We start from the raw sequence: 13,097 nt of genomic DNA, 5'->3' as shown, positions 1-13,097 counted from the left end.
TTGAGGGGGGGATGGCGGTCCCTGACTTTGAGTTGTATTACTTGGCCGCGCAGCTTCAGGTTCTCACACAGCATGTAGCTAGGGTGTTTAGAGGGCCGGAGCATGACCGAGAGCAGGGAATACAACGCCATGTCCTGGCCTACATTATCATGCAGCAGAAACTGGAGTTGCGAGGCCTCACCATGGAGGAGAAGACGCTCAGGTTATGCTGGCAGAGGAGCCTGAGGAGAGCGAGGGCGTCCCGACCGTATGCCCCAGAGATACCGATAGGGATGCTGACTGCGCTGCCGCATGGGGGCGATTGGTCTCCATTACGGGAATGGGAGGAGCTAGGACTGCAAGTGGTGGGGGATCTGTATATTGACGGGACGCTGGTCCCCTTCCAGACGTTGCAAGAACAGTTTGGGTTGCCGGAGGGGAGCTTCCTCTTACATGCGGCCGTGGTGGCGGCCATGCAGAAGCACTGGAGAGGGGGGCTCATTGAACCAGAAACGACTATGGCTTGCCAGTATGTAGTGATGGCCGCTGGCACCTTTAAAGCGGTGACATGCCTCCATAATAGGATGTTGCATGAGGGGTTGGACCCGCTCCTGGGCCTGAAAGCAAAATGGGAAGCTAGCATAGGCAGGCCCATCCCGGACACGGTGTGGGGTCATATCCTTAAGCGTACGTGGAAGGGCACAAGGAACGCACGCTTTCAGCAGGTGCATTTTTATGTGTTGCATACGGCCTACCTGACCTCGGAGAAGATCAAACGGTATTTCCAGGTGCAGGAGGCGAGGTGTCCGAGATGCTTGGCGTTGGACGCGGATTTGGATCATCTATTATGGGGCTGCCCGAAACTGGAGGCTTACTGGGCGGAGGTTGGGGAACTCCTAAATGTAGTGACCGACAGGGAGGTGGAGTTTGATATGGCGGCGTGCTTGTTGCTCTGGTTCCCGCACACCAAAAATACTAAGGTGACAAGTAAATTTATTGACCTGGGGCTGATACTGGCGCAGAGGGAGATCACCTGGCACTGGAAGTCCAGGGAGGGACCGTCTGTGAGGAGGTGGACGAATGAATTGCTGAGGTGGTCTGATTGCGAGAGTGTGCTCCGTATGAGACAAGCAGTGAAGCTCGACAATGAAAAGAGCCTAGAATCAGCGCGTGCGTGGGAGATGATAGTGCAGGCTTTGCGTGATTCCCTGGTGGACAATGAGGGCTGAATAGATAGTGCATAAGGACTCCATGAGGCTTACGAGTGAGGGAGGTATTAGTAGATCTGTAGCGGGACACATTATGGCGTTAGGGAAATGGTCCACATCACTAGCGGTTGCTGGGGGGGGGATGGGGGTTGTTTTTGGGGTTGTTGGGGGGCGGGTTGGGCACTGGGATCCAGGTTGGGAAGCGGAGGTAATCCCGGGCCAGTAACTGTCCTAACGGGGCTGGTGAGATTGTCTAGATGGCGGCGCGGGGGCAGGGACACGTGGCACTGTTAGGTTAGGGCCCTCCACTGGAGGGACTGGAGGGTGGGATCGCAATATCGCCATGTGGCCGGACTGTTGGTATATGCTGGACAGTGTTGGGGGGGGGTTAGGTGTTAGGGGGTAAAATGCAGATACATGAAGAGATTATCGACCAATTGTCCCTCAGGGATGCTCACCATGATGTTCTTGCTGGAAGTTTGGAACATTGCGCCGCTCGGCCCCCGGGATACGGGCTGAATGGCTGTGTATGATATATGCTTACTCGATCCATGCGGGGGGACACCATGAGTGTGCTGGTTGATTTATTGTATGCAATGGTTTCTAATTCTGCAATAAAAACAAATTTAAAAAAAAATTTAAAAAAATGGGAGCTTGATAGCCCAAAAAGGTATGGTTCAGTTGATTTCAGGGTTTTCTAGATGATAAATCTACGTACGCTAGACTTCCTTAGCTAGAGGTTTTCCCTATTTAGTGTCCGCAGTCTAAAAAAGGACTCCTTTACCCATCCCAAATCCTTCATACTGGTTGATTCCGGGTTAAAAAAAAATCAGCTCTTGCCGGGTTTGTAAAACCCTCCTTGATATAATTGAGCCAAGGAATATGGTGAGCATGGTCAAGGGCCATACAGTCCTGTAAGATCTATTAGTTTAAGGCTGTCCCTTTGCTGAGCCCATTTTATCCACAGTGAAAGGCCAACAAATCAATCAGAAAGATAGGCCATGCCCACCTCTTCATGCACTACAATAGTGGTGGTACCCTGAGGTACACTTAAAAGCTGTCTCAAAAAGTTGATTTTGGCTATTTGTATATATCCCCAGATTTTACTATCATAAGACACCGTAGCAATATACTTGGCCCTATAAGTCTGCAAAAGTGCCCCAATCGGTCTCTTACCCAATGTAGAAGCTAAGTTAAAAGTAACAGCATTGGCCCGTAACAGATCCCATTTGTTTCTGCTTTTTAAAGCCCCCCAAATCATGTTAACATCTAAACGAAAACCCCAAGTAAGAGAAAGCACTAGTCTTGGGGACTGGAATGGACCCAACCTTAAAGGGGTAAGACTTACTCAGACAAGGGCCCACCTGCATCACATAGGATTAGGGGTCAATAACCAGTAGGTCCTGTTCTTCCATGAATTGAGCAAATGAGTTGAGCAAAGTTTGCAGCCCCCCTGGCAGTCCAGGCCATGAGGACGGCGGCATCTGCGTACAGTAGTACAGGCACCCTGCGCCGTCCCACCTGGGGCTTGTCCACCTTGAACTCCACTAGTACCTTCTCCAGATTGTTAATGTATAAATTATACAGGAAAGGGGCCAAAATACAACCCTGCCAGATCCCTCTCTGTATTGTAAACTGTTGAGTAGTCTTAAAATCTTTAGTGTAGTGAACCTCCGCCTTTGTATCTCTGAGGAGATCTCGTAAAAAAAGGACAATGTCTATCCACCCTGATGGACGACATAGTCAGCCAGAGCTTGCTTCTGTTAACACAATCAAATGCGGAGGACATGTCCATGAAGGCCGGGTGGATGGTATCGGGGCGGGCAACAGTGTACTTGTTAACAATCATAAACAGATTCAGACATTGGTACACAGTTGACCATCCAGCGCGGAAACCATCCTGAACATCTGCTAGAATGTTATTTTAGTCTGCCCAGCCAGTCAACCTACAACCCCCTTAACCTCTGAGTCCACGTTGGATATTGGCCTATAACAATGGGTGCTGTCTCTGTAGCATTTTTTAAAAAATGGAGACAATAGTGGATGTAGCCCAGGTCCCCGGCGGGCTGGCTCTAACCACAGCGTTGATAAATGAGGTGAGAGCGGGCACCCACAGGTTTGAGTTGGAGATATAAAGGTTGGGGTATCCCATATGGTCCTGGTGCCTTGTTTCTGGACAGCCCTACTATGCCCTTCCTCATCTGAGAGCACCAGTGCAGATTTCCCTTCACCCACTCTGCTAGCTGCACTCACAGCTAAAGGGTATTAAACATTTCCTCAAAATTACTTACCCATTGATCCTCTGTAATGTGAGCATTGAGGGCATTTGTGGAATCTAATAGCAAAAAGGGGTATTTTTACAATGCTCAAAAACTTGAAGCTGCTCTTTAAGGTGTTTACTTCAATAACTCACCTCAGGCCTCCTCCTTCAGCGCAGCCTTACGTCTTGCTATTAGGCTTAGTAGTGACTTTGCCAGGCCTTTATTAAACTAGGGTCCCTTGGTTAGATACCTAATGTTTGCTTCAAATTCCTGGATGATCCAGAGAAATCAGAATCAAACCTCCTTGGGGCACAGTCAGGATGCCATAGAGCCGAGGCCTTGAGTAAGTTTCCTATGGTACAAGCAATTACTGTGGAGGCCTTAATGATGTCACATGGCTCTGCCTGTGAGGCTATTTAGATCACTAACTCCTTATGAACACTTAGCTGATAAGGACTCATAAAATGAATCTGGGGTAATATGTGCCCACTTAAGCCTTCTGCCCCCATCTGTAACGTTCCAAGTTCCCCTACCTCCTAACCCCTAGTTTGAGCAAGTAGAGGCCAGCTAGTCGTGGCACAAAGAGGGGTATGTTCACTGTAAATACAAAGTGAAATCTGAAACTAGATAAAAGAGAGTGGTTGAAACAAAAATAAAATCGATAAACGAGTCACTTCCCCTCCCTGTAAAGCTGGAGCTGATAACCTTCCTACCAGGGTCCGGTTTACACATGGCTGAGGTTAGAGCAAAGTCATTCACTTAAGTGTTAGGGGCATCTCCCTGATTGGTATGTTCTAAGGGGATTCCCGTCAAACAAGGACAACCCATATCTCTAGGGCCCATGCCCCTTGGGTCACCACACAAATGAATGTTAACATCTCCTACAATCATTAGTTTACTATGGTGTAAGGTGGAGATATTCAGGTTTCTTAAAAAGGAGCCCAACAAAGAAATGTTACAGACCTCTGGAAGAGAAGATGTAGCGTTGTACAAAATCAAGAGCAACAGTTTACATAACCTACTGGAGAATAACAAGACTTGCAGTAATGAATTAGCAGTAGGCAACACAACAGATCTTCATTGCACTGCTAGGGAAACATAAACAACCAAGCCCCCCCCCCCCTTAGGTCTACCTGCCCTAGAGGGAGTGGTAGGCACAAAAAAGGTCTTGTATACCTCTTTAACAAAACTGTTCTCGGTGGGCCATGTTTCCTGTAAGGATACCACATCAAACATTTTTATTAAAAAAAAGTCAATCCAGGGTCAGAAAACTTGCTTGACAACCCGGCTATGTTCCGCAAGAAAAGTTTACAGTCCTTGCCATCCAGAAAAAAATCACAGCCTGAAGAGACAGGAGCAATTTAGTGTGTGGAAATTATCAACTCTGCTGGAACTCCTTCCAGAAGTCAATCATAATTATCCAATGAACCCAGAGGTACAAAGCTGTTAAAAAGGGGTATATTGGGAGTGGCCATCTGCCAACCATGCTGAACATGGTCAGGGAAACTCATAGTATTGCTCTCGCCAAGAGATGGTACATTACTCAGTGGGCTGTAAAAGTCTCCCAGGGAAAGGGCCACGATGGTCGAAGTAGGTCCTATAGGGGTACTTGGGTGGACACTGAAAGGAGTCTCTCTGCCACGTGGGGTTGGTTATAATTGATCATGATGCAGTCACCTTCGCAGTTCTTTTTGATCCTCTCTATCCAATTAACTCTGCGCACTATGTTGATGTATCTCTCCGACCTAATTCTAAGTGCCCTGTTAGAGTTCAACCAATACAGAATGTTATTCTTCAGTTGGCAGAAGTCTTCTGAGACGCTCAGCAGAAGCGAAGGTACGTTCCCCAAGACCACTACATACGGTGTACATTCAGGTGGCAGATGTAGAGTAACTGGTCTCTGCCTGGGAATGCCCCATACCCCATGCCTTGAGCTGTCACCCTCTCCTTTTGGTAGCTCGTCCATGGTGTAATGTTAAGCCATCTTATATAGCGCAACAGCTGTCCCAGTAAAAAAGCGTCCAGGTACTGCATGCAGCAAAACACAGGAGAGAAACCTAAGCTGCAGGGAAGAGGTAGGTTTTGATAGCCTTACGAAACTTCAGATAATTGTCCAAACATCGGATCTGGGAAGGAAGGGAAGTCCAGAGTTTAGCAGCAAGGCTACGGAACGATCGTCCACCAGCACGAGTACATTTTACCCGAGGAAAGGTGACCGTGCATTGCCCCATGGAGCGCAGGGGTGCCGGGGAGTATAAGGCACTAATAAATTGCCCATGATCCTCGGGGAGGCAGACTTCAGAATTTTAAAGGCTAGACAGAGAGCCTTGAACTCAATGCGCTTGGCCATAGGTAGCCAATGTAGGCAAATGGCACCATTTGTAGGGCAGCTTTTGGGGAGCCCAAGCAGGGCTCTGGAAGTCGCATTTTGGACTCTCTGCAGACGAGTGATCTCAGCCTCATTAGCCCCCAAGAGGAGAGATCCGGCATAGTCCAGCCTTAACAAGATAGCCGCTTGGACAATCGTTTGTCGCGTGGACGGGTCAGAGTACCCCAGCAGGGGTTTCAGACCCCAAAGTATGCCAAAACAGGCACCAGCCACTTTCTTGGTATGATCCTGGAAACTGAGGTAGGAATCCATCCACACCCCCAGATTCTTTACCACCAGCTTATGAATGGGTGGACACGCAAAACTGACGGGCCACCAATGCTCACTCCAGAGCTCGGGGTCTCTCCCTACCAATACCAATAACACCTCGGATTTATTACCATTGAGCTCGAGTCAGTTGGCGGTCATCCACTCCCCAACTGCTGCCAAACCATTCTTAAATATCGGAGCATCGCGTATAGTGTCTTTGGAGAGGGCCACCACCAACTGCGTGTCATAAACATAGGAGACAATCGAAAGACCCCAATCCCGAGCCATTGCAGCCAAAGGTTGGACATACAGATTGAACAGAACAGGACTCAAAGCTGAGCCCTGCGGCACACCCTGTCTACTGGAGTGGACACGAGAGAGAAACAGCGGAGCGGTCAATTGAAATGTTCTCTCAGAGAGGAAAGATCTAAACCACTCCAAAGCTGGTTCGACAATCCGGGCCTCTTCTAGACACAATAAAAGAATCTGGTGGGAGACCGTATCGAATGCAGCACTGGGATCCAACATATAGAATCATTTTAGCAACTCATTGGAAGGATTCTGAGGCCCCAGTATTTCAGGAATGGCTTAATAGGCTACTAGCTATATATAAACAGGAAACGGCTATCTACAAAGCTAGAGGGAAAAAATCTAGAATATATGGGGAGTTGGTTTGGTCATCAGTCGCTAGGTGGTATGAGTGACAGAGGGGCTAAAACTATCAGTTATTTTCGCAAACTTACCATGGGAAGTATGATTATAAAAACTCTGAGAATTGAAACTTCACAACCTTTTTCTTTTAATTCGTCTTTTTTTCTTTTTTTTTTCTCGTTTTTTTCAAAATACTGATATCAATTGATTATACGACTGCCACAATTTACGTGTACCTTATGTTAATTCTATATTATGAAAATCATAGAGGTTATTTTTTTTTTCTTCTTTTCTTTCTCTCTTGTTTATTAATATATGAAATTCAACATCTGTTTGACCTTGTATTTTTCGAACATGCTCTAATAAATATAAAAAAAAAAAAAAGGGATCCAACAGGATCAGTGCTGGGGTCTTCCCTGCATCCAGGACGGTCCGCAGGTGTTCAGACACAGCAAGGAGAGCAGTCTCAGTGCTGTGACCTGGGCGTAAACCGTTCTGTGAGAGATCCAGGATGCAGTGCCTGTCCAGAAATGTTGTTAGAATAGAATTGATATGCGCCTCTGTAATCTTCGCTGCCCAAGGTAAAAGAGAGATTGGACGGAAGTTTTTCAATTTGGATGGATCCAATGAGGGTTTTTTAAGAAGGGGGATCACCATAGCCTGGTTCCATTGCCTGGGGACCACAGCAGTCAAAAGCGAGGCATTCACCACCTGGCACAGGGATGGCAAGAGCACAGGCAGTGCGTTCAGAAACTGGCTAGGCTTAAGAGGGTCTGCTGGTGAGCCCGATTTGATTTTGCAGCATAGCGAACAAAGTTCATCCTGAGAGACTGAAGGAAAGGCCGTAAGAGTGTGTGTGGGCCTAGGATGGGGCGCAAAAGGAGGAAAGGAGCTGTATATAGTTTCCACTTTGCTGACGAAAAAGGTAACGAGATCTTTGCAATGCTGTTTAGAGGCGATTACAGGTGCCACTGGAGTTTTCCTTTGTTTAAGATCATTAAGTATTTTAAAGATGCACTTGGCCGGGTTACTACTGGACTTAATTTTATTGGCATAATAAGCAGCCCGCTCCGATTGTATGACCCGATGGTAGATCTTAATGGTGGACTGATACATCGGTTGGTTTGATGAGACACAGTTTGGCTTCCGCCCCGGGCACGGGATGGAGTCAGCACTGGTTACCGTACTGGACAACCTTCGGACGATGTGTCGACAGTGGTCGGGCAGCCTTTTTAGTGCTGCTCGACATGTCGGCCGCGTTCGATACGGTCTGCCATCAAACCCTCTTCAGAAGACTGGAGGAGTGCGGGGTCACAGAGAGTGCAAGAGATTGGCTGGCTTCTTATCTGGGTTGCCGGCAACAGCTGGTTTCGCTTCCTCCATTCCGCTCTGAGCCAAGGAAAGTGGGGCAGGGGGTTCCACAGGGCTCGGCCATCAGCCCTATACTTTTTAATCTGTATCTTCGCCCCCTGGTCCAGCTTATAAAATCTTTTGGTGTCTCGGCTTTTAATTATGCCGACAACACCCAGCTGGTCTTTTCTCTGGAAGGAAACAACGCGGTCTCGCTGGAGACATTTCATCACTGTATGGCAGCCACAGCGGATTGGCTAAGGGCCAACTCCCTCCAATTTAACAGCTCTAAGACGGAGGTGCTCCACTGCTCCAGTGATCGAATTCCGCGGGCTCTTCCAGAGAACTTCTGGCCCACCACCTTTCCTGAATCAGTAGCGGCGGCGGAATCAGCTCGCAACTTGGGGGTAATCTTCGGCCCTAATCTACAGCTTGACTTGCACGTAAATAAAACCATCTCTACGTGCATGATGCTGCTACGCATGTTGCGTAAAGTTCTGCCCCTTCTCCCCGCCCAGGCCAGGCCAGAGGTAGTTCGCAGCACTCTTCTAAGTCGTTTAGATTACTGCAATGCGCTACTTCTGGAGGCCCCAAAAAATCTGGTGGGGAAGTTACAACGGGTGCAGAACATGGCCGCCAAGTTGGCTCTCTCGCGTTCCAGGTCTAGCTCTTCCACTCTTGCTTTAAGAGACCTGCACTGGCTCCCGGTGCATCTGCGAGTGGTGTATAAGGCCGCGTGTCTGGTGTTTAAGGCAGTACACCAACAGGGCCCAGTCCCACTTCGTGACATGTTTGCTTGGTACTCTGCCTTGCGGCCCCTTCGCTCATCTTCGGCCAACTTGTTGGTGGTCCCGAGGTTCCAGAGAGTTAGGATGGGTGGCCGCTCATTTAGTGTTGCGGCGGCCAGACTTTGGAACTCCTTGCCTCTCTCTCTGAGAAGCCACAAGGATTACCTACCATTTAGGAAAGCGCTGAAAACGCATCTGTTTCCGAAAATTGCCTGAGCAGCGAGTAGCGTTTCCGCCCCGAAGTTCAAAGCGCCAGGATGCCCTCTGGGTGACAGGCTGCGCTCTACAAGTATACAAAATAATACCGGCTTTTAGCTGCCTGATCATAATCCCTCCGCCAGTCTGGTTCCAGTTTTTTACAGGTTTTTCGTTGTGTAGCTAAACTGTCCGAAAACCAAGGGTTGGAATTTGAGTTGCGGCATTTTGACCAGGTGGCCGGGATAAGCGAGTCCAAAATGTGAAAAATCCAATCACAGAGTGTTTTATATGCCACATCTGGCTCATTGGGCAGTTTAGGAGTTTCTAAAGCGAGCAAAGCGTGGAATTGCTTGAGATTCAGTTTTCGCCAGGGGCGCCTGCAGCATGACTTTGGAGTGATTCTGAGCAAAGGTTCTGAGATGGGGAGGGACATAGAAATCAGAAGGTGGTCTGTCCAGCAAACCGGGCGAGGTGTATTCACATTAAGGGTAGGAAGGTTAGAAAAAACAGGGTCAAGCAGATGACCTGCAGTGTGTGTGGACCCTGCAACTAGTTGGCTCAGTTCGCAGGCTGCCAGATCTGTCAAAAAGCTAGTGACTTCTGTGTCAGTGTGGCTGTCGAAATGTAAATTGAGGTCGCCAAGAATGGTAAAATTAGCAGTGCTCATTGACAGGGCACAGGCGACTTCAATGACTGAGGATTTAAACTCCTTCACAGGACCAGGAGGACGATAAACCAGCAGCCCTGACGTGTTGTGGTTGGCACTGAAGGAGATTGCGGACACATTGCTGGGCTTGCCAATCCCAGGGCAGTCTTTCAACCTAGGATTCTCTATTGAGGAACCCCCCCTTAATCCTTAATACCAAGTAGGCTTCTTTCAATAAGGGTCTGTGAAGGATGAATAGCACTCTCCAAAACAGATTTTTGTGGTGATGACTGCTCCTGTCTCCATGTACACTGGCCACAGCGGCTACAACCCTCAATACTGGTACTGCCAGTTAATGCCACAGGTCCGACATGAGGTGCTTTATCGCTCATAAGGTTATGCTGATTGAGCTTAAAAATGTTCAATTAAATTGTTGCTAGGCATTGCTTGATTGGATCCAATTTCAAATCCATTCCAGCCAACGAGCGACCAGGAAATGATTCCATCATGGCCGCCATAATTATCCTTGGCCAGGGCTTGCAAATAATATGCACTTTGCTGCGTGCCCTCAGCCCTCGGATGCTTTGCTTTACCCTTGGTCAAGAAACACTTTATTTTGGCTCCAATTTTTTATCCCACTGTAGTACTCCCTACTGGGTTTAAAGGTTGAATGGCCGGTGTCTCAATGGTACCCTTAACCCGCATGTGAAGGAGCAATGGAAACATCCTGCGCTGCTGAAGTTGACCAGCACTTTTCAGAGCACAGAGGAGCTAGCTGCGGCTCCTCCTCCTCCGGCCTGGTTTCTGAGACACTGAGTCCCTGACTGCCACAAAAAACTCCTCTAAACAACAGAAGAAACATAAGAAACATCCACTTATTTAAGCTGCCCCACTTGTATTGGGCTTTCGCTAGAGTAAAAACATACTTAAAACATGTTTTTAAAATATTCATGTACACCCATGAAGAGAAATACTAATACACGATCACAAGTGTGCACTGTTAATCAAATATGAATGTTGTTTCTTACTTGCTTGAAGATTTCTTTGGCATTGAATTAACTGAAACCTTTCAATGAGTTAGCAGGCCCAGGAGCCATAATGCTCCATGTTGTACATTGCACATTACCCAGTAGAATAACATTTTCAAACCTGGCATTGAAAGTTGGATTTTGGAAAAGGAATAGAGCTAGAGTTGTGTATATGTAAGACATCTTCCCTTCAAGGGTGTTCTGCACTTCCTTGAGTGGAAGATGCCGACACCTGCACATTAGATAACTTTTAGCTTAAAACAGCAAGTATCAGTCACATCATCATACAGATTTTGTTGTATTGGCAACCTTCCTAACTGATCGAAGTCCTTCAACTATGCGCTTTCCTGGTAATACCTACCGATTAAAACACAATCCATAATTTTTACCTGTGCACAGAATGGAGTGCTATACAGACTTCCTTAACTTTTGAGGACCATGGATATGAAGATAATGGTTGAAGATTCCTGTTCATGTTTTTTGATTATGCTTCAGCCACTATAACACTATCCTCTGGTAGCAAATTCATGGATTGCACTGTGCCATGTCAGAGCTGGTGATTGTATCTGGCAAGTATAACTCTACTGATAACTACCATGATGGATAAGGCTGCATCATATTATTGTTTTTCCACAGGTACTCTATTTGCCTCCTGTCTTCATTTAGGGAAGATGATTGGGATATAAGTGGACCATGCTGGACCACAGACAAGACTACTTCATCTGGCCTTGTCTGCTTTATCAAACAAACTTGTACAAATCTACGTTTTCCAATCATTGGATGATGGAAGAGATTTCTCCCTTCCATAGTTGGTCCAAGGCGGAAATCACTTTAATTGACCTTTATGGTTTGTCCCTGAAGTCAAATAGTCAGCACTTTTTTCTCTGAGGATCTTTGTGTCCTGATGCAAAATGGGAACATGTGGGCATACCAGTTCTGAGAGCCAAAACCCCGTCAGATAATTCTTGAAGATATTTTGGGAAAAGTTCAGTATCGAGTTGTCAGGGATCACGGCCTTCTAACATGCTGTGTCCATGCAGGTTATTCCTGTGGAGATGATTTTCCAGATCTTTGAGTGTCCATTGCATGTCTTGTACTCTTGTTGGTTCTTCTCACTGTCCAATCACATGAGTAATGTCCTTCCTCATTTGTATTATCTGGAATTTATAAGATTAATTGTTGTGTTTTTCAGTTATCAGCCTTTATCTCTGCATCATGAGATTGCATCTCAAGCCCTATATCAAATGGTGAAATGGTAGACAGACATATCATCAGGTAATGGTTTGCTGAGGCCTGCTACATTCTCCTTCTATATATCAATTGACATTGAAATGGATGAAGCCTCAGCCTCACATGCTCCTACTCTCTGCACAGTACCTAGGTTTTTGCGAATGGACCAAATCAATCTTCGTCATATCCACATGAGATTTATGGAAATAATTTGTTGTATTTTAAGAGTCTGTCTTATTCTAGGGATTCTTCCCATCTTGCTTTCTTACAGCCCCTATTTGAGGTTTGTGATACGGCGGCCCCACATACCCGTCACACACCACGGTATTGCAGTCCTTCCCGTACGATAGAGAACCCGGCCAGAGCGTCCGTAGTAGCAGCCCAACCCACCAAATGTCCAACCCTCTGTCCTCTGTTCCAGGACCCAATCAGGGACGACGGAAACACGAAGCACTACCACATGACCCCGGAAGTACCTCCCCCTCACGTGACCAGGACACTAGAAATACCAGACCCAGGAAACAGTCCGGCGTCGGAGCGAGCTTGTGGCAGGAGACCCCGACTGGAGCGGTGAAGGAGAGGACGAGTGAAGAGGACGAAGAGTGGTCCGAGGATTGGTGGAGTCCACCGGAGGTTGCTGGGGAGCGGCCGCAACTCAACTTGGAGAGTTGCGGCGGAGCGGGTGAGTGATACGGAACCCCTCTGAGAGCACATTAGGTGCAGTGTAAATAACTCCTTTTTATAAAATTGAACTACCCTTTAGTCTCACGTCGTCACTCGGAGCACCGTGTACATATTGTAAAGCACTCCTCCACGTTGTACAGAAACCCTTTAATCCTCACGTCACACCATCCTACACCCCTACTGTTTCTCGATACCCAGCTTGTGTCCATCCCTACCCTAACCCTTCCGACCCCTCCTCACTTTCGCCTTCCTAACCCTCACACTTCCCGGTGCTGGTAACAGGGATTTGACGAGAGAAGTCCGGCAGGACTAACGGCTCCTTTCTTTTCTTTGTTTTCTCCCGGTACCTCCGAGGACACCCCAAGAGTAGAAGACCCGGAGAGCCCGCTGACATCGTTACCGGACCTGGACCCCTCTTCCACCCGTGGAGCTGTAC

At 47.5% G+C, this 13,097-nt stretch overlaps 1 protein-coding gene across 2 annotated transcripts in view; it reads right to left on the bottom strand.

Moving 5' to 3' along the window:
- Positions 1 to 13,097, bottom strand: part of PPP4R4 (protein phosphatase 4 regulatory subunit 4) — a 1,899,245-nt gene that overhangs the window by 688,857 nt on the left and 1,197,291 nt on the right. The window lies entirely within an intron of this gene.

The sequence above is a fragment of the Lissotriton vulgaris genome, chromosome 9 (genome assembly GCF_964263255.1).
Source record: "Lissotriton vulgaris chromosome 9, aLisVul1.2, whole genome shotgun sequence".
NCBI lineage: Eukaryota > Metazoa > Chordata > Amphibia > Caudata > Salamandridae > Lissotriton > Lissotriton vulgaris.
The sequence above is the reverse complement of the archived record's forward strand: the minus strand, read 5'-3'. Positions and strand labels throughout refer to the sequence as shown.